This window comes from Moschus berezovskii, chromosome 4, assembly GCF_049115385.1.
Source record: "Moschus berezovskii isolate FMDL1 chromosome 4, NW_MosBer_1.0, whole genome shotgun sequence".
Classification (NCBI taxonomy): Eukaryota; Metazoa; Chordata; class Mammalia; order Artiodactyla; family Moschidae; genus Moschus; species Moschus berezovskii.
The window spans coordinates 60,142,091-60,164,196 of record NC_142463.1 but is presented as its reverse complement, the minus strand read 5'-3'; positions in this window follow the sequence as shown (position 1 = coordinate 60,164,196).

Sequence of the window (22,106 nt, the reverse complement as noted above, 5' to 3'; positions counted from 1 at the left end):
AGAGGAAGAAATTTCCTTTATCCTTCTATAGACTCTCTTGGTTGGTCCAAGTACTAAATTGATATGAGACAGATTAATGGTAGAAAATCAAATAAAAGTTGAATAGCATGTACATAGGGAAGAGACCCGGAAAAACTGATTAACTTGCCAAAAGGGAAGAAGCCCTTACCTTAAATGCCTTCTTTAGCTAAAGACAAAAGAGAATGATGAGGGTAGAGAGAGTCCCTTATACGATTTTACCAGGAAAATCACAGTAAAGAAGGGTGACTACAAATCTAAGTCAAAGCCTTCTCCATTGTGAAGAGTTTCTAGAGATTTGCTCATTCCTTTCCAGCTACAGGCATTCTTACAAACGAAGATTTCTCTCACAAACGTAAATGTCTCTTACAAAGAGCGACTCCTACTTGGTTTTTGGAGCTCCTCCCTCTTCCTGTTGTTTCTCAGGGAAATTTTATTTAAAAAGTTTAGAATAATTAACATACCAAAGAGATATATTTTAGGATGGCAAATTCTGCTCCCTACATATCAAATAAAATATACGCTCTCTATTACTATATCTATGCTATATCAGACATAATATAAATTTATGTTATATCAGAGATGAAGTCAAACGATTTGAATAATTATTAAATTCATGGGCCATAACTAATTTAACTTCCATATCCATGTATATACTAAGCATATTCAAGGCAAAGTCTCTCACATAAACTTCTGAGGGCTTCTTAACTTATAAAGGCTTTGTCTGCCTTTTTTATATTGTTTTTTGCATATTGCTACTAAGCCATCAATAAGTAAACATTTTGTTTGTAAATGGGTACTTTCACTTGTGAAAGACACTTTAGAAAAAAATGAAGACCCTTCGTAAATGCATTACTTTTAGAAATGCACGTAAAAGTATAACTCTGGTTTGTTGCTTTAGTGATAGTATCTCCTTTCCATGATAGACATTAACCATTTTTACTCTTCACATGTCAGGGCTATTATGTAGAAATGAACCCACTTGTTAATTAGCACATTTTATCAGTGCAATAACTTGGAAATGCTTACCAAAATGTGGATTCTTCTACAACTCTTAGGATCAGTTTCTTAAACATTAGCTAAGCAAGGCCAGGAATCCACGTTCAAATTGTCAGGGGACTCTGTAATATCCTCAGTTCTGTTCACCACAGCAAAAATTTGAAGTGACGGATGAACCAATGTTAGAGCTCAGTTTATGTATGGGGAGTATGTCATTTCCCTGGTTCTGTCTTGCCACAGTTAAAATTTGAAGTGACAGATGGACCAGTGTTACAGCTCAGTTTTATTTGGCAAGCAAAGGAAAATACATCCTCAAGCATGAGGGTGGGCCGACCCAAAAGACAGGAAGAGAAGAGAGGCCCATAGTTCAATTTTGACGCCTCTTTTTATATTTTATTTTTCCTCCCCCCGAGCCTGACCTATGTAAATTGGACTAGCCAGGAGAACTGTTTGTTTCACCTGAGGTTCTCACTCCAGTCTTCAGACCTTCCTTTGTTCTATTTTCACAGGCTTTTCCCTTCTTTGTCTTTTAGCCACCGCCATTCTGGACTCTTTTTTCCTATGCTAGCTACCTAAAATTCCCCCCTCAAGAGATGGGAGGCCCAATTCTTTGAGAATAGGGTCATCAAGGTCTCTCTGGCTACTTTCTGCTGAACTGGGATGGTGAGGGGCATTGGGCCTTCCCCTTTCACTAGTCTCAAGACTCAGAGTCCTTATAGTGGTGTCCATCTAAGTGTGAATGATATTTTCCATGGTTGGCTGTAGTTTTATATATCCTTGTTGAATTGGCACTGCATGTTGTGGCTTGTTGACTTTGGCAGAGACAAAACAGGCTTGACAATTGATAATACATGGATCAATCATAAGCAGCATCAATATGATAACAAGGATGAGTAGGGGTATTCGGTTCAGTTCAGTTCAGTTCAGTCGCTTAGTTGTGTCCAACTCTTTGCAACCCCATGAATCACAGCACGCCAGGCCTCCCTGTCCATCACCAACTTCCAGAGCTCACTCAAACTCATGTCCATCGAGTCGGTGATGCCATCTAGCCATCTCATTCTCTGTCACCCCCGTCTCCTCCCACCCCCAATTCCTCCCAGCATCAGACTCTTTTCCAGTGTGTCAACTCGTCGCATGAGGTGGCCAAAGTATTGGCGTTTCAGCTTTAGCATAAGTCCTTCCAATGAACACCCAGGATTGATCTCCTTTAGAATGGACTTGTTGGATCTCCTTGCAGTATTAGCCAACTCCAAATTACCCATCTCCAGGAGAAGGATCTCCCAAAGAGAGACTGTAGTCACCCTAAGAATACTTCAGTTCATTCTTTGAGATCCTCTAGGATCCGAACTCTTCTCAAGGACTGTGAAACTTTCTTAGCTGGAGGTATTTACCCAGAAACAACATGTTTATTCAAGATGGCTCAAGTCCCTCCTTGTTCATGGATCAGGAGATCTATCTCCTGTCTATTTTGGAGTACAACACCTACCAAGCTGTGTTGATTCTTTAGAGTTATCTTGAGAAATCCTATCCCCAGAAACTTGATTTTGGGGGTGTTGATTAGAACGGCACTCATTTGTAGTCCTGAATAGGTATCTGAGATTTCCCAGGGGCTCACTGCTGTATTGAGTATGCTCTTCTGTTTTCTTCCATGGCTTGACTAGTGAGTAGTGAATCCAGGAGCCGTGTCCTGGTATCTTGACTGCTGTGGGGGTAGAAAGTATTACAAGGTAGGGTCCCTTCCATGTGGGCTGGAGTTGAGCCTTTGGGGACCCATCTTTCCAGACTTTAATTAGGACTTGAGTCTCAGACCATATAGAGGTGCCTCTTTAGAATCTTTTGGGTCCTGGTTGACACCCCACAAGTGTATATCCTGTTGGAATTGTCCAATGGCCATGGTATAAGACTGGAGGGGCTGAGCCTCTGGATCTAGGAAGAGGTCGTTGACATAAACAAAAGGTCTCCCATAGAGAATCTCATAAGTGTGGGGTCCCCTTGCTTCTCCCTATGGCAGCGCGGGAGAAAGCAAGGTGTCGGCGAGTCCTGGGCCTCGGATGTGGAGCCCGTTTTGCCTCCCCGCGCCGGAGTGGTGGGGAAGAAACCCCAGGGAAAGTGTGAGCTGGCCGCCCGCCCCGCAGCCCTCCTCGCCTGGAGAAGGACACTCAGACGCAGCGGGGGTTCTGTCAAGGCAGTTTTGCTTTATTGTTACAAGCTCTCCGTATATAAAGGCAAGTGTGGGGGTTTTGCAAGGGACTTCCTGCAGTTGGCTCCAATCATATTAAAGGTCAGGTCATCATGCGCTGATGTCACAACAGAGGTCTAGGGTGATCATGCACTGTTCATGCAAGGGGAAGTGTTCAGGGGCCAATCACAATTTTTTGCGATTATTTGGGGCCATGCCCTCCTGACATCCGTCAGGCGCCATCTTTATGGGTGCGCCTTTGCCATGTGTCTTTTTTCAGCCGTGTGCCCTATACATAAGGACTAAGACCAACCTGTTCCTTAGGGGAAATATGGGTGTGGAGGAGAGCTATTGGTAAATCATCCTTCCATCCAAGGGAAGTCTCCTGGATTATCTTTCTTATCTCTGATTTTAAGAACTGGTAGTTTCTTTCTACTTTTCCTGAAGATTGAGGCCTCCAGGCACAATGGAGATAGTAAGTAATGTCCAATGCTTTTTGGGTAGCTCAGTCAGTAAAGAAACTGCTTGCAATTCTGGAGACCTAGGTTTGATTCCTGGGTCAGGAAGATCCCCTGGAGAAGGAAATGGCAACCCACCCCAGTATTCTTGCTTGGAAAATCCCATGGGCAGAGGAGCCTGGCAGGCTACAGTCCATAGGTCGCAAGAGTTAGACACAAATTAGCACTATATTTCTTTCTTTTTTTCAATGCTTTAGAGAACCCTTGTGTGACCTTAGAAGTAAATGATGTCTTATTGTCACTTTGTAATGACCTGGGCAGGCCAAGTCTCAGAATAATTTCATGGAGTAGTTTTTTTTACCACCTCCTTAGCCTTTTCAGGGGCTTCCCTTGTGGCTCAGCTGGTAAAGAATCTGCCTGCGATGTGGAAGACCTGGGTTTGATCCCTGGGTTGGGAAGATCACCTGGAGAAGGAACAGGCTACCCACTACAGCATTCTGGCCTGGAGAATTCCATAGACAGTCCATGGGGTCACAAAGATTCAGACATGACTGAGTAACTTTCACTTTCACAGACTTCTCAGTCCAGGTAGGAAAGTCTTCAATCCATCCTGTGAATGTATCTATCATGACTAATAGATATTTATACCCTTGTGAAACTGGCATCTGGGTGAAGTCCATCTGCCAGTCCTCTCCCAGGTATGTCCCACATTGTTGGATGGACTGGGCCAGCTGGGGTCTTCAAGCTCCTTGGGGGTTGTTTAACTGGCAGGTGGGAGAGAAAGGAGACCACTTGCCTTATTGTCATTTGGAGGTCTGTTCCTCTGAAAAAACCTTTCTAGTAATCTTTAGAGGGCCTTCTCCCCTAAATGAATGGTGGCATGTAAGGAGTTGATAAACTTCTACTAGAGGTTCCCAGGCAGAAAAAGGAGTTCCTCCATTTGGAACCACCCCATATGATCTTTTTAAAAGCCCTCACTCTTACCTTTAAGAGTCTCACCTTCAGTGTATAAAGGAGTTTCTGGCAAATTAGTCTGTGGGACTAAGGTGGCAACCCCTATTAGGTCATTGTTCTGTAATGCTGCTCTCTTAGTGGCCTGATTGACTGCTTGGTTCCCTCGTGCCACTTCTGTGCTACCTTTGTGATGTCCTTTACAATGGGAGACTGAAACCTCAGTGGGCAGATGGACTGACTCCAAGACCCTAAGGATTTGATCACCATACTTGATTGGAGACCCTTGGGTAGTCAAGTGGTCTCTTTCTTTCCAAATAGCATCATGTACATGTAGCACCAGAAAGGCGTACTTCGAGTCAGTGTAAATGGCCACACTTGTTCCTAAATCTCGACTCAGGGCTATGAGTTCAGCTAATTGGGCTGAAGTACCTGGTGGCAAAGATCTAGCCTCTATGGTCTCAAAACTGGAGACTACTGCATATCTGCCTCTTCTTTTTCAGTCCGATAAAGCTGCTTCCATCAGTGTACCAGATTTCTTCAGGATTGGTCAGAGGATCTTCTGACAATCCCTCTCAGGGTTTAGTCCAGTGGTCCAAAGTTTCTAGGCAAGAGTGAAAGGGGAGAGAGCCCTCAAGGCGGGAGGGTAGCTGGGGTAAGAAACTCACAAGGGGATATAGTCAGGCCTGGATTTTCCATCAGCATTACTTGATATCTGAGGATCCTCTGATTAGACATCCATAAATGGCCTCTCCCATTCAGGAGTTGCTTCACTTGGTGGCCAGTCAAAATAGTTTGTCCCCAAAAGAGACTTTTAAAGAATCTTCTATAAGGACTGCATTATCTTCAAGATTTTGAAGGCAGGGAAATATCTCTTACCAATAAGGGAATAGGACACTCAGGGACCACCAGAAACTGGTGGGAAAATATTTGTCCATCCCAGCAACAAAGAAGTGCTCAGGTGAATCTTTTTGTAATTGTTTTTCCTGTAGCAAACAGAGTAGTTAGCCCCTGTATCAACCAAAAAATTAATGGACCTACCTGCAATATCCAGTTGCACCCTTGGCTGCAGTCCCATGATGGTTATCTATGACAGGTGGGCTGGCTGGAGTGGGCCACTTTAGTCCTGCTGAACCATCGTGAGGGAAGGCTTGGTGCTTAACCTTGAAGCTTTTGGGTTCCAAGGGCAGAGTGCTGCCCAACTGATGGTTTTTGAAACAAGTCTTTTTATGAGACTTGCTATGGGTTGGACACTCTTTGGCCTAATGTCCCACCTGTCTACAGATTAGGCATTTGCCTCATTCCTTGTCCTTCAAGCACTCAGGGTTTGAAATAGGGCTATCCTGTAGGGAGGCCAGCATTTGAGCATGGCTTAAGACGGTAGGTATTGCTAGGAGGCATCAGAGGGCAGACAAACTGAAATCATAATCACAGGAAACTAGCCGATCTGATCACATGGACCACAGCCGAATGTGGTCCACTGGAGAAGGGAATGGCAAACCACTTCAGTATACTTGCCTTGAGAACCCCATGAACAGTATCAAAGGGCAAAATGATAGCATACTGAATGAGGAATTCCCCAGGTCGGTAGGTGCCCGGTATGTTACTGGAGCTCACTGGAGAAATAACTATAGAAGGAATAAAGGGATGGAGCAAAAGCAAAACCAATACCCAGTTGTGGATGTGACCAGTGATAGAAGCAAGGTCCGGTGCTGTAAAGAGCAGTATTGCATAGGAACCTGGAATGTTAGGTCCATGAATCAAGGCAAATTGGAAGTGGTCAAACAGGAGATGACAAGAGTGAACATCGACATTCTAGGAATCAGTGAATTAAAATGGACTGGAATGGGTGAATTTAACTCAGACGACCATTATATCTACTACTGTGGGCAGGAATCCCTTAGAAGAGATGGAGTAGCCATCATGGTCAACAAAAGAGTCCGAAATGCAGTCCTTGGATGCAATCTTAAAAACGACAGAATGATTTCTGTTCGTTTCCAAGGCAAACCATTCAATATTACAGTAATCCAGGCCTATGCCCCAACCAGTAATGCTGAAGAAGCCGAAGTTAATCGGTTCTATGAAGACCTACAAGACGTTTTAGAACTAACACCCAAAAAAGATGTCCTTTTCATTATAGGGGATTGGCATGCAAAAGTAGGAAGTCAAGAAACACCTGGAGTAACAGGCAAATTTGGCCTTGGAGCACGGAATGAAGCAGGGCAAAGGCTAATAGAGTTTTGTCAAGAGAATGCACTGGTCATAGCAAACACCCTCTTCCAACAACACAAGAGAAGACTCTACCCATGGACATCACCAGATGGTCAACACCGAAATCAGATTGATTATATTCTTTGCAGCCAAAGATGGAGAAGCTGTATACAGTTAGCAAAAACAACCAGGAGCTGACTGTGGCTCAGATCATGAACTCCTTATTGCCAAATTCAGACTGAAATTGAAGAAAGTAGGGAAAACCACTAGACCATTCAGATATGACCTAAATCAAATCCCTTATGATTATACAGTGGAAGTGAGAAATAGATTTAAGGGTCTAGATCTGATTGATAGAGTGGTTGATGAACTCTGGACGGAGGTTCGTGACATTGTACAGGAGACAGGGACCAAGACCATCCCCATGGAAAAGAAATGCAAAAGAGCGAAATGGCTGTCTGAGGAGGCCTTACAAATAGCTGTGAAAAGAAGAGAGGCAAAAAGCAAAGGAGAAAAGGAAAGATATAAGCATCTGAATGCAGAGTTCCAAAGAATAGCAAGGAGAGATAAGAAAGACTTCCTCAGTGATCAATGCAAAGAAATAGAGGAAAACAACAGAATAGGAAAAACAAGAGACCTCTTCAAGAAAATTAGAGATTCCAAGGGAACATTTCTTGCAAAGATGGGCTCGATAAAGGACAGAAATGGCATGGACCTAACAGAAGCAGAAGATATTAAGAAGAGGTGGCAGGAATACACAGAAGAACTGTACAAAAAAGATCTTCACGACCAAGATAGTCACAATAACGTGATCACTGACCTAGAGCCAGACATCTTGGAATGTGAAGTCAAGTGGGCCTTAGAAAGCATCACTATGAACAAAGCTAGTGGAGGTGATGGAATTCCAGTTGAGCTATTTCAAGTCTTGAAAGATGATGCTGTGAAAGTGCTGCACTCAATATGCCAGCAGATTTGGAAAACTCAGCAGTGGCCACAGGGCTGGAAGAGGTCAGTCTTCATTCCAATCCCAAAGAAAGGCAATGCCAAAGAATGCTCAAACTACCGCACAATTGCACTCATCTCACACGCTAGTAAAGTCATGCTCAAAATTCTCCAAGCCAGGCTTCAGCAGTATGTAAACCGTGAACTCCCAGATGTTCAAGCAGGTTTTAGAAAAGGCAGAGGCACCAGAGATCAAATTGCCAACATCCGCTGGATCATGGAGAAAGCAAGAGAGTTTCAGAAAAACATCTATTTCTGCTTCATTGACTATGCCAAAGCCTTTGACTGTGTGGATCACAATAAACTGTGGAACATTCTGAAAGAGATGGGAATACCAGACCACCTGACCTGCCTCTTGAGAAACCTGTATGCAGGTCAGGAAGCAACAGTTAGAACTGGACATGGAACAACAGACTGGTTCCAAATAGGAAAAGGTGTACGTCAAGGTTGTATATTGTCACCTTTCTTATTTAACTTATATGCAGAGTACATCATGAGGAACACTGGGCTGGAAGAAGCACCAGCTGGAATCAAGATTTCTGGGAGAAATATCAATAACCTCAGATATGCAGATGACACTACCCTTATGGCAGAAAAGTGAAGAGGAACTCAAAAGCCTCTTGATGAAAGTGAAAGAGGAGAGTGAAAAGGTTGGCTTGAAGCTCAACATTCAGAAAACAAAGATCATGGCATCTGGTCCCATCACTTCATGGGAAATAGATGGAAAAACAGTGGAAACAGTGTCAGACTTTATTTTCTGGGGCTCCAAAATCACTGCAGATGCTGATTGCAGCCATGAAATTAAAAGACGCTTGCTCCTTGGAAGGAAAGTTATGACCAACCTTGATAGTATGTTAAAAAGCAGAGACATTACTTTGCCAACCAAGGTCCGTCTAGTCAAGGCAACGGTTTTTCCCGTGGTCATGTATGGATGTGAGAGTTGGACTGTGAAGAAGGCTGATCGCCGAAGAATCAATGTTTTTGAACTGTGGTGTTGGAGAAGACTCTTGAGAGTCCCTTGTACTGCAAGGAGATCCAACCAGTCCATTCTAGAGGAGATCAATCCTGGATGTTCATTGGAGGGACTGATGCTAAAGCTGAAACTGCAATACTTTGGCCACCTCATGCGACGAGTTGACTCACTGGAAAAGACTCTGATGCCGGGAAAGTTTGGGGGCGGGAGGAGAAGGGGACGACGGAGAATGAGATGGCTGGATGGCATCACCGACTCTGTGGACATGAGTTTGAGTGTACTCCGGGAGTTGGTGATGGACAGGGAGGCCTGGCGTGCTGTGATTCATGGGGTCGTGGAGAGTCGGACACGACTGAGCGACTGAACTGAACTGAACTGAACTATCTCTCTCATTTTCTCCCTTTCCTGGGCCTTGTCTTCCCTCTCCTATGCTCTGTTATAAAAGATACTGGTTGCTGTCTGGACCATCTCATCTTAAGAGGCAGCAGGGTCCTGCTGCTGTAACTGTTGCAACTTTATCCTGATGTCTGATGCACATTGGGACAGGACTTTGTCCTTTAAAATAACCTGTCCCTCATAAGATTGGTAAACTTTTGGAGGGCCTCTTTTAGCTTTTCCAGAAAGGCAATGGTGTTCTCAATGGACTCCTGAGTTATTTCTGAGACCAGTCACAGTCCCTCAAGTAATAGGCTTCCTTCTATTTCCATGGGTGGACTTCCTTAGCACTGAATCTTTTTGAAGCTTATACTACCCAGTACTGTTGCAACCTGAGAGGCAGGCCTCCCCAGGTCAGGTTGCATATCCCCATGCAGGTTGATGCATGACAACCACATGGAGATAAAATCTCTGGGCTTCCTGAGAATTTGGTCCCTGGGCAGGTCGAGGCATGTCGATCTCCTGGGACCCCTGGACTAGAGGATCCCCAAGCAGGTCAAGGTATGACAACCTTCTGAGAACCAGATCCCTAGGCAGATCAAGGCAGGTCAACTTCCTGAGACCCCCGACTGGAGTTGGGCATACCCAAGATCTCTAGCATTAGCAGTGCTGGGTAGGATTCAGGGGTTTTAATCTTAACTCATTGCTGGTTTGTCCACCACAGATGGGAATAGATATCATGAAGTAAAGCAATCCAAGCCTATGCCCTGAGACTGAGAACCTGGTGAAACAGTCATAAGACTTGTCCTCTGATTGGCCAACCAAGGTCCGTCTAGTCAAGGCAATGGTTTTTCCCGTGGTCATGTATGGATGTGAGAGCTGGACTGTGAAGAAAGCTGATCGCCGAAGAATCGATGCTTTTGAACTGTGGTGTTGGAGAAGACTCTTGAGAGTCCCTTATACTGCAAGGAGATCCAACCAGTCCATTCTAAAGGAGATCAATCCTGGATGTTCATTGGAGGGACTGATGCTAAAGCTGAAACTGCAATACTTTGGCCACCTCATGCGACGAGCTGACTCACTGGAAAAGACTCTGATGCTGGGAAAGGTTGGGGGCGGGAGGAGAAGGGGACGACGGAGAATGAGATGGCTGGATGGCATCACCGACTCTGTGGACATGAGTTTGAGTGTACTCCGGGAGTTGGTGATGGACAGGGAGGCCTGGCGTGCTGTGATTCATGGGGTCGCGGAGAGTCGGACACGACTGAGCGACTGAACTGAACTGAACTGAAGTCACTGATTTCTTCCCCTAGTCCTCCATAAGAGAAGTTTAGGTGCTTCCAATGATAAACATTTCATTGTCATAGACCCACTTTAGGTAATAACAGAAGTAATGACACAGGAGTGGGTTATCTGGTCCTGTTAGGGGCATTAAGAGTATTTTGGTAATAAGCTGGGTGGAGCAATGTTGCCTACAAGGGGGCAGGGTCTTGGTTGGAGGAGTTAGTAAGTGGCTTAAGAACAAATTGATAAGACAAAAAACCAGATATTCCATAAAAGTGGAGTGGAGGTTTGATCCAGGGGTATGTTTGTAACTTTAGGAGAAGGGTGGTAAGCGTTTGAGCCCAAACAGCCTGCAGCGCTAACTCCCAAGGTGATATAGAGAGACTGCATATTACACAGTATTTCTTTCCCAAGGGCCAGCTATTTTCTTGATGTCCCTCCAGAACATTGTAGAGGCAACATTTTGGGCCCAGAAGGGGCTCAGGAAAAGAGCATGAAACAGGAAGGAAGGAGGCAGGGCACAACTTTTGAAAGAATGACATAGCCCAAGCACATAACATGAACTGATTAAAATCAAATGGGTCCAAAATGGCAAGTCAAATTCAACTAAACCTTGATCCTCAATCTGAAAGCTAAATGACACACCCAGAGGTGCCAGAACAGTTACAAGTCACTGTCAAAAAATCAAGGAGTGGGTGGTTCCCCAATTGTTGGAATGATCCTCCTACTCAGCATATGAAATCACCCATTTGCAAAAACTAACCATGCCACATTTCAAGGCCGACACACACACGCCCTCTGACATGGCCCACACCCTGTGGAGTGTGCTTCTCTCTAAATCTGAACATATCCACTTCTTACCTATCACTGTGTCTCTCACTGAATATTTTTGCAATGAGACATCAAGAGCCTGAGCTTCATTAGGTCCTGAAGCCAGCACCATGGGTTTTGGCCAAGCTCAAGTCCCAGTAGGATGCAACTGGGTGACTAAGCATAGCACAGAGTCCCTGCCATGTGGGTTTGAGCAGTTTTAAACACAACTTTTAGAAATTGAAAGATGATGACCTGCCCAATACTTTTTCAGCAGTGGCATAGATGGAGAGAGGAGCTGAAGGACAGAAGAAAAAATCAGTGGGAAAAACATGCCAAGGAATCCCCTTCATAACCTGCCAGAAAATCTGCTAAATACCTGACCTGTGCTCAGTTTTCATTGTCCTGATCCTTGGCACAAAGAAAATTAAGGACAGAAGAACTCCCACCTGCTCGGACAACAGCTACTAAGCAGCACCTGCCAGAGTCCCTCAATTGCACCCACTGCTTCTCGCCTGTTCACAGGGGTGGGGTTCAAGGAAACAAGAAACGAGAGATTACAAAGGAATTAAAATTTTGTTAGCCATCTGTCCTTCCAGCCATAGGAGTGAGGGCCTCCTGTCTTAACTGGAGGTCTTCTGGAATCTGAGACTGAGCCACATAAGCTTTCCGCCGAGTTCGTTTTTGCTGTCCCAGTTTCCAGCACACTGGACTTCTTATCACTTTCCCTGCACTGCATTTTCTTCATGTTCTGCTTTCATTGCATGAGCTTTCCTGAGTTGGGCTTCTGCTGTACTTGGCCTTCGCCTTGTGGGGGCCAAGCCAAGGTTGTTTCAGCCAGGTTCAATCTGAGAAATGGCACCATATATGTTGGGGGACTTTGTAATTTCCTCGGTTCTGTCTCACCACAGCAAAAATTTGAAGCAACAGATGGACCAGTGTTACAGCTCAGTTTTATTTGGCAAGCAAAGGAAAAATACATCCTCAAGGAGTGAGGGTGGGCTGACCCAAAAGACAGGAAGAAAGGAGAGACCCACAGCTCAATTTTGGCTCCTTTTTTTTTTTTTTTTTTTAATTTCTCCTCCCACTGAGCCTGCCCTGTGTAAATTGGGCTAGCCAGGAGAGCTGTTTGTTTCACCTGAGATTCTCACTGTGGTCCTCAGACTTTCCTTTGTTCTATTTCCGTGTGCTTTTCCCTTCTTTGTTTTAGCCACCACCATTCTGGACTCCTTTTTCCTATCCTAACTACCAAACATAATGAATAGCAGTCTGCAGCTTTTTTCAGCATTCTTGAATCATGAAGACCATGTTTTCAAGCAAGTACTACCAGAGCCTAACTAATGTCACTGAATATCAGCTCCAGATATCTTCTCAATCAAATTTGATTCGTTCATCCTGGGCAGATTTCTAACCAGCTCACTAAAGTATGGACAGTAGGGCACGGACAGAATCCCTCCTTCTTCAGAGAAATTGATCTAGTCTAAGGAGATTTGGTTAGTGATTAGCTCCCCAGAGAGTCTGGTAATTTGGAAATGATTTATTTCAGTCAATACTGCAAAACCTTTCTTTCCTATAACAGTAAAAAGATAAAAGAAGCAAGTTTAAAGCAGTTGTTTTCAAAATCCTTCTTGCATTCTAACATTCCAGTACCCAGAAATTTGAGGCATGCAGAGGGTTCTTTGTTTTAATAAAGAATTACACAGGAATGAAATAAAATCAACAGCAAAGCAACAAAATAAATCAAAGTGTTAAAAGACACTTAATAGTAATTCAACCTATATATAGCTACCAACAAGGACTGTGTAGCAGCCATACTTCTTACAGAAACACTGGACTGGGGTCTTCCATGTACTAGTAATGTGGGGCTTTTGCTTAAAGATATCAAAATTTGGTAATCCTTAAACCTCAATGTTTCATTAACATATAGCTCAATTTCCATTGCAATGAAAGTATATAGAATTGCAAGTCATTTGGTAAAAAAAAAAAAAACTAAATACAAAACTTACTGTTCTTATTTTATTTTTTCATGAAGTTGGGAAAATAATCATGGACTACCAGGATGTTAAAGATGGTATGTAGGAAAACACTGCTCCTGATATGTAGTTCCATAATTAATTTCATTTCTGACAGTTAAGAACTGAATCAAGACTTGGCTAGATTCCTTGGGTGATAGACTCTGTGAGACCACACCATCTATGAAAGTGAAAGTCACTCAGTCGTGTCTGACTTTTTGCAACCCCATTGACTATACAGTCCATGGAATTCTCCAGGCCAGAATACTGGAATGGGTAGACTTTCCCTTCCTTATCCAGGGGATCTTCCCAACCCATGGATCGAACCCAGGTCTCCTGCACTGCAGGTGGATTCTTAACCAGCTGATCCACAAGGGAAGCCCAAAACTATCTATGGATAAAAAAATTGGAAAAGCAAGAAAGTACTTTATAAATTTTGGCTGTCTCTATTTTAAAATCTCTCCTTCCTCATCAGATTTCTTCCTTCCCCTTACCCAACATAGTGAATATACAAGGAAAAGAGAAGTTGCAATTGCTTCTTAATTGATTATCTGTGTATGTCTACCTATCATATGATATGAATGGCTTTTATCTTTACATGGTGTCCAGTATCTAATTTGTTTGACTTTGTTTGCTTTTGTTTTGTTTTTCTTTTATATCCTGAATAGCATGTATGTCAGGAAGTGTCTTTGTCTAGGAGTGCAGAATTACACTGCTTTTGCATTTTCTAGATATTTTGCTTCTAATCAGAGATAAAATTTGCAGTTTAAACATCTCATGATATTAGTCCTCAATAAAGTTTCCTGAAATTTGATCAATTATCAAAAAAAAGAAAAAATAATACCCCAAAAACTCAAGACACAGAGAGTATAGGCTTCTGACTATCAAACCTAAAATAATGGGAATGTTTCAGAACAGTATTTTTTTTTTTTAAGTTGTTTGACTGTGGACTAAATTCTTGGTGGAGAAGGGAGAAACACACAGACTTACAAATCTGCTTGGGGAAAAATAACTCCTAGGTATTAAACAAAATCAATGTTAATCAATGCATAACTACTCATAGAAATGATTATTAATTGCATTAAATAGCTACTTTACATGGTATTTCATCCAATATATTTATCTTTTTGTTTTTATCACTTACTATGAGAATTAGGAAATGTTCTTCAGAATCTCACCACTTAATAGTCAATGACACATATTTAGATGGAACCACAAAAGACCCTGAATAGCCAAAACAATCTTGAGAAAGAAGAACAAACCTCAAGGTATTATGTTCCCATATTTCAAACTATACACAAAACTACAGTAATTAAATTCTGTTGTATTGGCACAGAAACAACCACACAGAGCAATGGAACAGAATAGAGAGGCCAGAAGTAAGCCTATACTCATATGGTCAATTAATCTACAGCAAAGACGGCAAGGATATACAAGGGTGGGGAAGATAGGTTCCTAAATAAATGGTGCTGGGAAAAATGGACAGCTGCATGTAAAAGAATCAAACTAGATTGCTTTCTCACATCATATACAGACATTAACTCAAACATTAAAGACAAATGCAAGACCTGAAACCATAAAAGTCATAGAAGAAAACATAGGCAGTATGCTTTTGCAGATAGGGCTTAGTAATATATTTTTGGATTTGTTCCTTTTAGGCAAGCTTGACAAACGCAAAATAAAAAAAAATGGGACTGCTTCAAACTAAGAAAAGCTAAAGATTTCACATAGCAAAGGAAGTGAGTGAAGTCGCTCAGTCATGTCCAGCTCTTTGTGAACCCATGGACTGTAGCCTACCAGGCTCCTCTGTCCATGGGATTTTCCAGGCAAGGGTACTGGAGTGGGTTGCCATTTCCTTCTATAGGGGATCTTCCCAACCCAGGGATTGAATCTGGGTCTCCTGCATTCCAGGCAGACGCTTTACCATCTGAGCCACCAGGGAAGTCACAGTAAAGGGAATCACCAACAGAATGAAAAGGCAAACTACTGATTGGGAGAAGATATGTAAGAAATATAAGTTGGTATCAGTTCAGTTCAGTTCAGTCGCTCAGTCGTGTCCGACTCTCTGCGACCCCATGAATCACAGCACGCCAGGCCTCCCTGTCCATCACCAACTCCCGGAGTTCACTCAAACTCATGTCCATCCAGTCGGTGATGCCATCCAGCCATCTCATTCTCTGTCGTCCCCTCCTCCCACCCCCAATCCCTCCCAGCATCAGACTCTTTTCCAGTGAGTCAACTAGTCACATGAGGTGGCCAAAGTATTGGAGTTTCAGCTTTAGCATCAGTCCTTCCAATGAACACCCAGGATTGATCTCCTTTAGAATGGACTGGTTGGTATAATCACTATGTAAAATAGTGTGGAGGTTCTCAGAAAATTAAAAATAGAATTAACATATAATACAATAATCTCACTTCTGGTTATTTAGCAGAAGGAAATGAAGATACTAATGCAACAAGATACATGCACCTCCCTGTTCACTGTAGCATTATTTACAATAACCAAGACATGGAAGTAACCTAAGTGTCCATGGATAAATGATTGGATAAAGAATATCAGAACATTACTTTGGAATGGAATATTACTCAGACAAAAAAAGAATGAAATTTTGCCATTTGCAACATGTTTGGACCTAGAAGGTATTATGCTAGGTAAAATAAGTCAGACAAAGAAATACAAATATCATATGATTTTACTTATATGGAATCTAAAAAACAAAGCAAACACAACAAAACAAGAAATACAGCCATAGATAAAGTGAACAAACCAGTGGGCACAGGGTGGCAGCGGAAGTTAGGAGAACTGGTGAAACAGATAAAGGGGATTAAGAGGTACAAACTTCTAGTTATGCAATAAATGAAACAGGACTATTTGTACAACATAGAGAATATAGTCAATAACATTGTAATAACTTTGTATGGTGACAGATAGTAGTTGACAGATGACCACTAGACTTATCATGGTGACCATATTATAATGCAAAAAATGAAATAAAAGCACTATTGTGTATACCTAAAACTAATATACTATTGTAAGTCAATTATACTTTAATAAAAAACAGATAAGCAATAGATAATGATCAGTCTTCAATTATAGAGTTGTTGAATTAAAACTATTACATTAAACCAGTGTTAAACTAAAATTTTATTTAAAAAACAATTTTACTTGTAACTTTGCAGAAAAGCAATCCACTACTTCTGCTTAAAATAGACCATATCTTTGGAATATGCTTATTCAAAACATTGCTTTCAAACCAGAATTAAACTATTTTCTCTCTCTCTCTCTGTTTCTCTCTTTTAGCTACCATGTACCAGTAGTGAGTGTTTACTGTTGGCAAGATATTGCATTCCATAGGTAATATACTATCTAGTGTAATTCTTATAGTACCTCCTCAGGTAATTATTATCATCTTCATATAAATAAGAAAATCAATACATAAACAGGTCATATCACAGTCCTATACCATATGGAAAAATTGGAATCAAATTCTTTGACTATCTGGCTCTAAAATAGTGTTCTTAACTGCAGAGAAACTTTCCTCAAGAGTGACAAAAGCGAATCCCTTGCCTTTGCCTGCAGAAAAATAAAGTACTAAAGGCTAAAGACCTATGCTTTAAATTTATGTAAGGAGGAGAACCTACATTTCTTTTTTTTTTCCTTTAAAGGAGTTTGGGGCATGACTCAAAACTGACAACCAAAGGAGAAGTAAATATTGATAATATCCCAGGTGGTTGAATGGGCTTCTAATTTTTTATTGCTATTCAGGAGGTGTCACTCAAACTAGATTCCTTTATTGCAGCAGTGCTGTGGATCACCGTCATAAATTTTCTGTTTGTACAGTTTTCCCTCTCATATTGTCAAGTATCTCATGGTTTTATTAGTGGCTTGCCTATAATTAGATTCCAGGTACAGACTTACACTCATCTTTCCAGTCAGGAAATCAGAAAAGCTATCACTTGTCTTCTGCTATTCTGTTGAATTCAGTTTGGGATATAAGACATGTTAGTGGTAATTTCGTTTGTGGTTCACACACTACCCAGCGACAATGGACTCTGCTCTCTGATGTTTCTATAACTTCCCCTCATTTGGGATTTTGTTCCACTTGAACTTTTATGCTTTTAAGTGATAATCTCTCATGTTTTGGGAACTATATACATTAAAATCAGAAAGAACTTAAAAAATGTGTGATCATCTTTGTATATATATCATTTGAGCTCTCATTTGAGCCTTCAGTATTCTGAATATCTCAAAGTGTTTATCTTTATAACACTCTTGTAATTTCTGGCATCAGGAGAAGGGTTTAATTTTAAATAAAGGAGACTTCCTGTGAACAAAATGCCCAGAGATAATTTGTTAGTTTTCTTTTCCTGAAATCCACAAATTAATGGCATATATTTCTTTTTATTTATAACTCTATTGTCTAAGTACACACTGTAAAGTACAGCTCTTGGTGATGCATGCTTACTTTCTTCTTTACACCCAGATGAAACTCAAATGACATAACTTTTGTTTAGATAGCTTTGAAAAATCTGTCAGTGAATCTGATATGGTCACATTTATGAACACCTTGTTCCTAGGGACTGTCAAGCAGAAATAGTGAAGAAGCCTAGATAAACATATTTTACCACAAGAAAAGCCAACAACACCATTACAATCTATCAGATCTTGAAGTGGCCGTCTTTTACCTCCATAAGAAAACACGGAGGTTCTTTTTTTCCTTATCTGTCCAGGGACTCACAATTCATGACACATATGCACTTCAGAACAAATTAAGGTAAAAAGATGCTCAGATATTAATGAAAATCCCTCATTTTCTTTTGATTAATTAAAAGGGTTTTAGGAGAAAACTAATAATGGTCCACAGGGAAGAAAAAGCCATTAAAGTCATGGAATATATATTAGCAATTATCCTACTTTATTTACAACCCATTTTTCTTCTGAAAACAGGAATGCATAAAATATATAAATTGTCATAAAATAATAAATATATGTAAAATTCATGAAAATCTGAAAACAGGTTTTGAATATAATGATATTATTAAGAATTAAAATAATTCAGTAATTTTCAGCAACCAAAATATATGAGATGAGCTTTCAAATAATGTTAAATAAGTAAAGTAGGATTGTAATTGAATGCAGCCCTAATTAGACTTTTCTCATTTTGATCTTCATTTAAACATCTTCTAATTCCCTTTTACAGAGAAACATAGATTAGAAATTGGTATAAGGCTATGAACAACCAGGCAAATTTATGGAGTATGAAATACCAAGATGGTTTTCTTCAGGTAAAAGTCAGAACTTTAAATTTCAACAAATGTTAACAGTGTAGTTCTGGTCTAGATTTGCTCTGGGTGTTTACAGATCCATTTACTTAAAAATAGAATAATTCCCCCAAAATTGGATTTTTCAGTGTCTGGCCTGGAATTTGGGTTGTAATCTAGGAGAATTCCTGGCTGGAGTCCCAGGCTTTCAACTAATGCTGTGACTGTACATTTGAATGCTGAAGTTGACTTGAGACACATGGGTTAAGCACAGGGTTAAACTTAGTACATTTTCCTGAAATAAAGGTCTGCTCTGAAATGAACCCAAATGTAGATAATAGTTACTAAATATTTATTTAGCAACTTTACTAAATAGCACATTTTCTTACTGGGCTTCCCAGGTGGCTCAGAGGTAAAGATTCTGACTACAGTGCAGAAGACTTAGGCTTGATCCTTTGGTCAGGAAGTTCCCCTAGATTAGGCAATGGCAACCTACTTCAGTATTCTTGCTTAGAAAACTCCATGGACAGAGGAACCTCTATGCACAGTCCATGAGGTCAAGTGATTAAACAACAAGAACAACAATAATTTATTTATTTATTGGTTGTGATGGGTCTTCATTGCTATGCACAGACTTTCTATGGTTGTGGAGAGTGGGGGCTACTCTTCATTACAGTGTGCAAGCTTATCACTGCAATGACATCTCTTGTTGCAAAGCATGGGTTCTATGCGCATAGACTTTAGTACTTGCAGCATACAGGCTAAATTGTGGTCCACAGGCTTAGTTGCTCTAGGGCATGTGGAATCTTCCCAGACCATGGGTCAAACCTATGTCCCTTGAACTGGCAGGATTCTTATCCACTGTGCCACCAGGAAAGTCCAACAATATATATATATTTTTAAGTTTTTCAACAATGAAAGTTACATGAGTTATATAAAATAGTGCTTTGACTACCTGCACCATTTTTTAAGAAAATATCTGCTGCCATGACAAGCAAGACCTTAAATCTCGGTAATTAATACCATGTTTGTTTTTCATTCACATACATTACATATTCCTGATCAGTGAACAGCCTTCCATATTGTCAGTCAATGAGTCAGACTCCTTCTATCTTATAGTTTTGTCCTTTTCTATATCCATAAGGCATTCTCTACTCAGCAAAAGGAAAGAAAAAGAAAGAGAGGAGGATGACTACAGGAGTTTTTATTTGGTTAGGCCTGGAAGTTGTGCCAACATTTTTGTCTAAACTCAATTGGCCAAAATTTAATCACATGGGCTTTATCCAATTGAAAGAGAGGTGAAAAAGAAAGAAATATATTCTATTTTTTAAAAGCTCCTAGTAATCTGCCATATCATCTGAGAAGTTTTCTCATGCTGGAATTTATGCACTCAACTTTTGATAAACATAATACATGAAAAGGTTGGCTTAAAGCTCAACATTCGGAAAACAAAGATCATGGCATCTGGTCCCATCACTTCATGGGAAATAGATGGAAAAACAGTGGAAACAGTGTCAGACTTTATTTTCTGGGGCTCCAAAATCACTGCAGATGCTGATTGCAGCCATGAAATTAAAAGACGCTTGCTCCTTGGAAGGAAAGTTATGACCAACCTTGATAGTATATTAAAAAGCAGAGACATTACTTTGCCAACCAAGGTCCGTCTAGTCAAGGCAATGGTTTTTCCCGTGGTCATGTATGGATGTGAGAGTTAGACTGTGAAGAAAGCTGATCGCCGAAGAATTGATGCATCTGAACTGTGGTGCTGGAGAAGACTCTTGAGAGTCCCTTATACTGCAAGGAGATCCAACCAGTCCATTCTAAAGGAGATCAATCCTGGATGTTCATTGGAGGGACTGATGCTAAAGCTGAAACTGCAATACTTTGGCCACCTCATGCGACGAGTTGACTCACTGGAAAAGACTCTGATGCTGGGAAACGTTGGGGGCAGGAGGAAAAGGGGACGACGGAGAATGAGATGGCTGGATGGCATCACCGACTCTGTGGACATGAGTTTGAGTGTACTCCGGGAGTTGGTGATGGACAGGGAGGCCTGGCGTGCTGTGATTCATGGGGTCGCGAGAGTCGGACACGACTGAGCGACTTAACTGAACTGAACTGAATACATGAGCAAGAGAGATTAAAATTGTTATTTATATTAGTAACTATTGTATCATTTCTATTTAGAATTGACTTATCCACTTCATGAGAAAACACTAAAGTTTTCTTTTCTTTTTTTTTGTCATATAGACCTAAATCAAGAGAGGTGATTAGTTGGATTGTAAAGTATCTATGCCAACAAAAGTTCGTCTAGTGAAAGCTATGGTTTTCCCAGTAGTCATGTGTGGATGTGAGAGTTGGACCATTAAGAAAGCTGAGCACCAAAGAATTGATGCTTTTGACCTGTGGTGCTGGAGAAGACTCTTGAGAGCCCCTTGGACTGCAAGGAGATCCAACCAGTCCATCCTAAAAGAAATCAGTCCTGGGTGTTCATTGAAAGGACTGATGCTGAAACTGGTATCCAATCCTTTGGCCACCTGATGCAAAGAACTGACTCATTTGAAAAGACCCTAATGCTGGGAAAGATTGAAGGTGGACAGAGAAGGGGACAACAGAGGATGAGATGGTTGGATGTCATCACCGACTCAATGGACATGAATTTGAGTAAGCTCTGGGAGTTGGTGATGGACAGGGCGGCCTGTTGTGCTGCAGTCCATGGGGTCGCAAAGAGTTGGACACAACTGAGCGACTGAACTGAACTGGATCGAAAGTATCTAAAACTTAAGAAATATTCAAATTAACTAAGTCTGTCTGAATGTTTTGATACAGTGAACTATTTCAATATTTCATTGTGTTATGTGTAACCTTTCCAAACAGTGATATTATCTTTGTGAATTTCAAATGTTAACTACTGAAAGAATATTTGTTGCTAAATATTAAAGAACATATATCATGAGGTAGCCAGATGTAAGATATTGAAAAAATTTAAATGTACCTGAAATACAGGAGGACATTTCTTAATTGTACAAAAGTATTATATAAGAAAGAATGTCTTATATAAACCAGTTTATAAGAAATATAACAACCAAGAAAATGTGTAATGCAATTTATTTCTAGTAATTTAAGTAGTGGATGTATTATCCAAAGACATGACTATGGGCTGAGTTGTGCTCTCCCAGGTTCTTACAGGAGGAGAGGAAAGATATACCCATCTGAATGCAAAGTTCCAAAGAATAGCAAGGAGAGATAAGAAAGCCTTTATAAGTGAACAATGCAAAGAAATAGAGGAAAACAATAGAATGGGAAAGATTAGAGATAACCTCAAGAAAATTAGAGATATCAAAGTACTGTTTCACGCAAAGAAGAGCACAAAAAAGGACAGAAATGGTATAGACCGAACAGAAGCAGAAGATAAGAAGAGGTGGCAAGATTACACAGAAGAACTATACAAAAAAGATCTTAATGACACAGATTACCATGATGGTGTGATCACTTACCTAGAGCTAGACATCCTGGAGTGCGAAGTTAAGCAGGCCTCAGGAAGCATTAATACAAACAAAGCTACTGGAGGT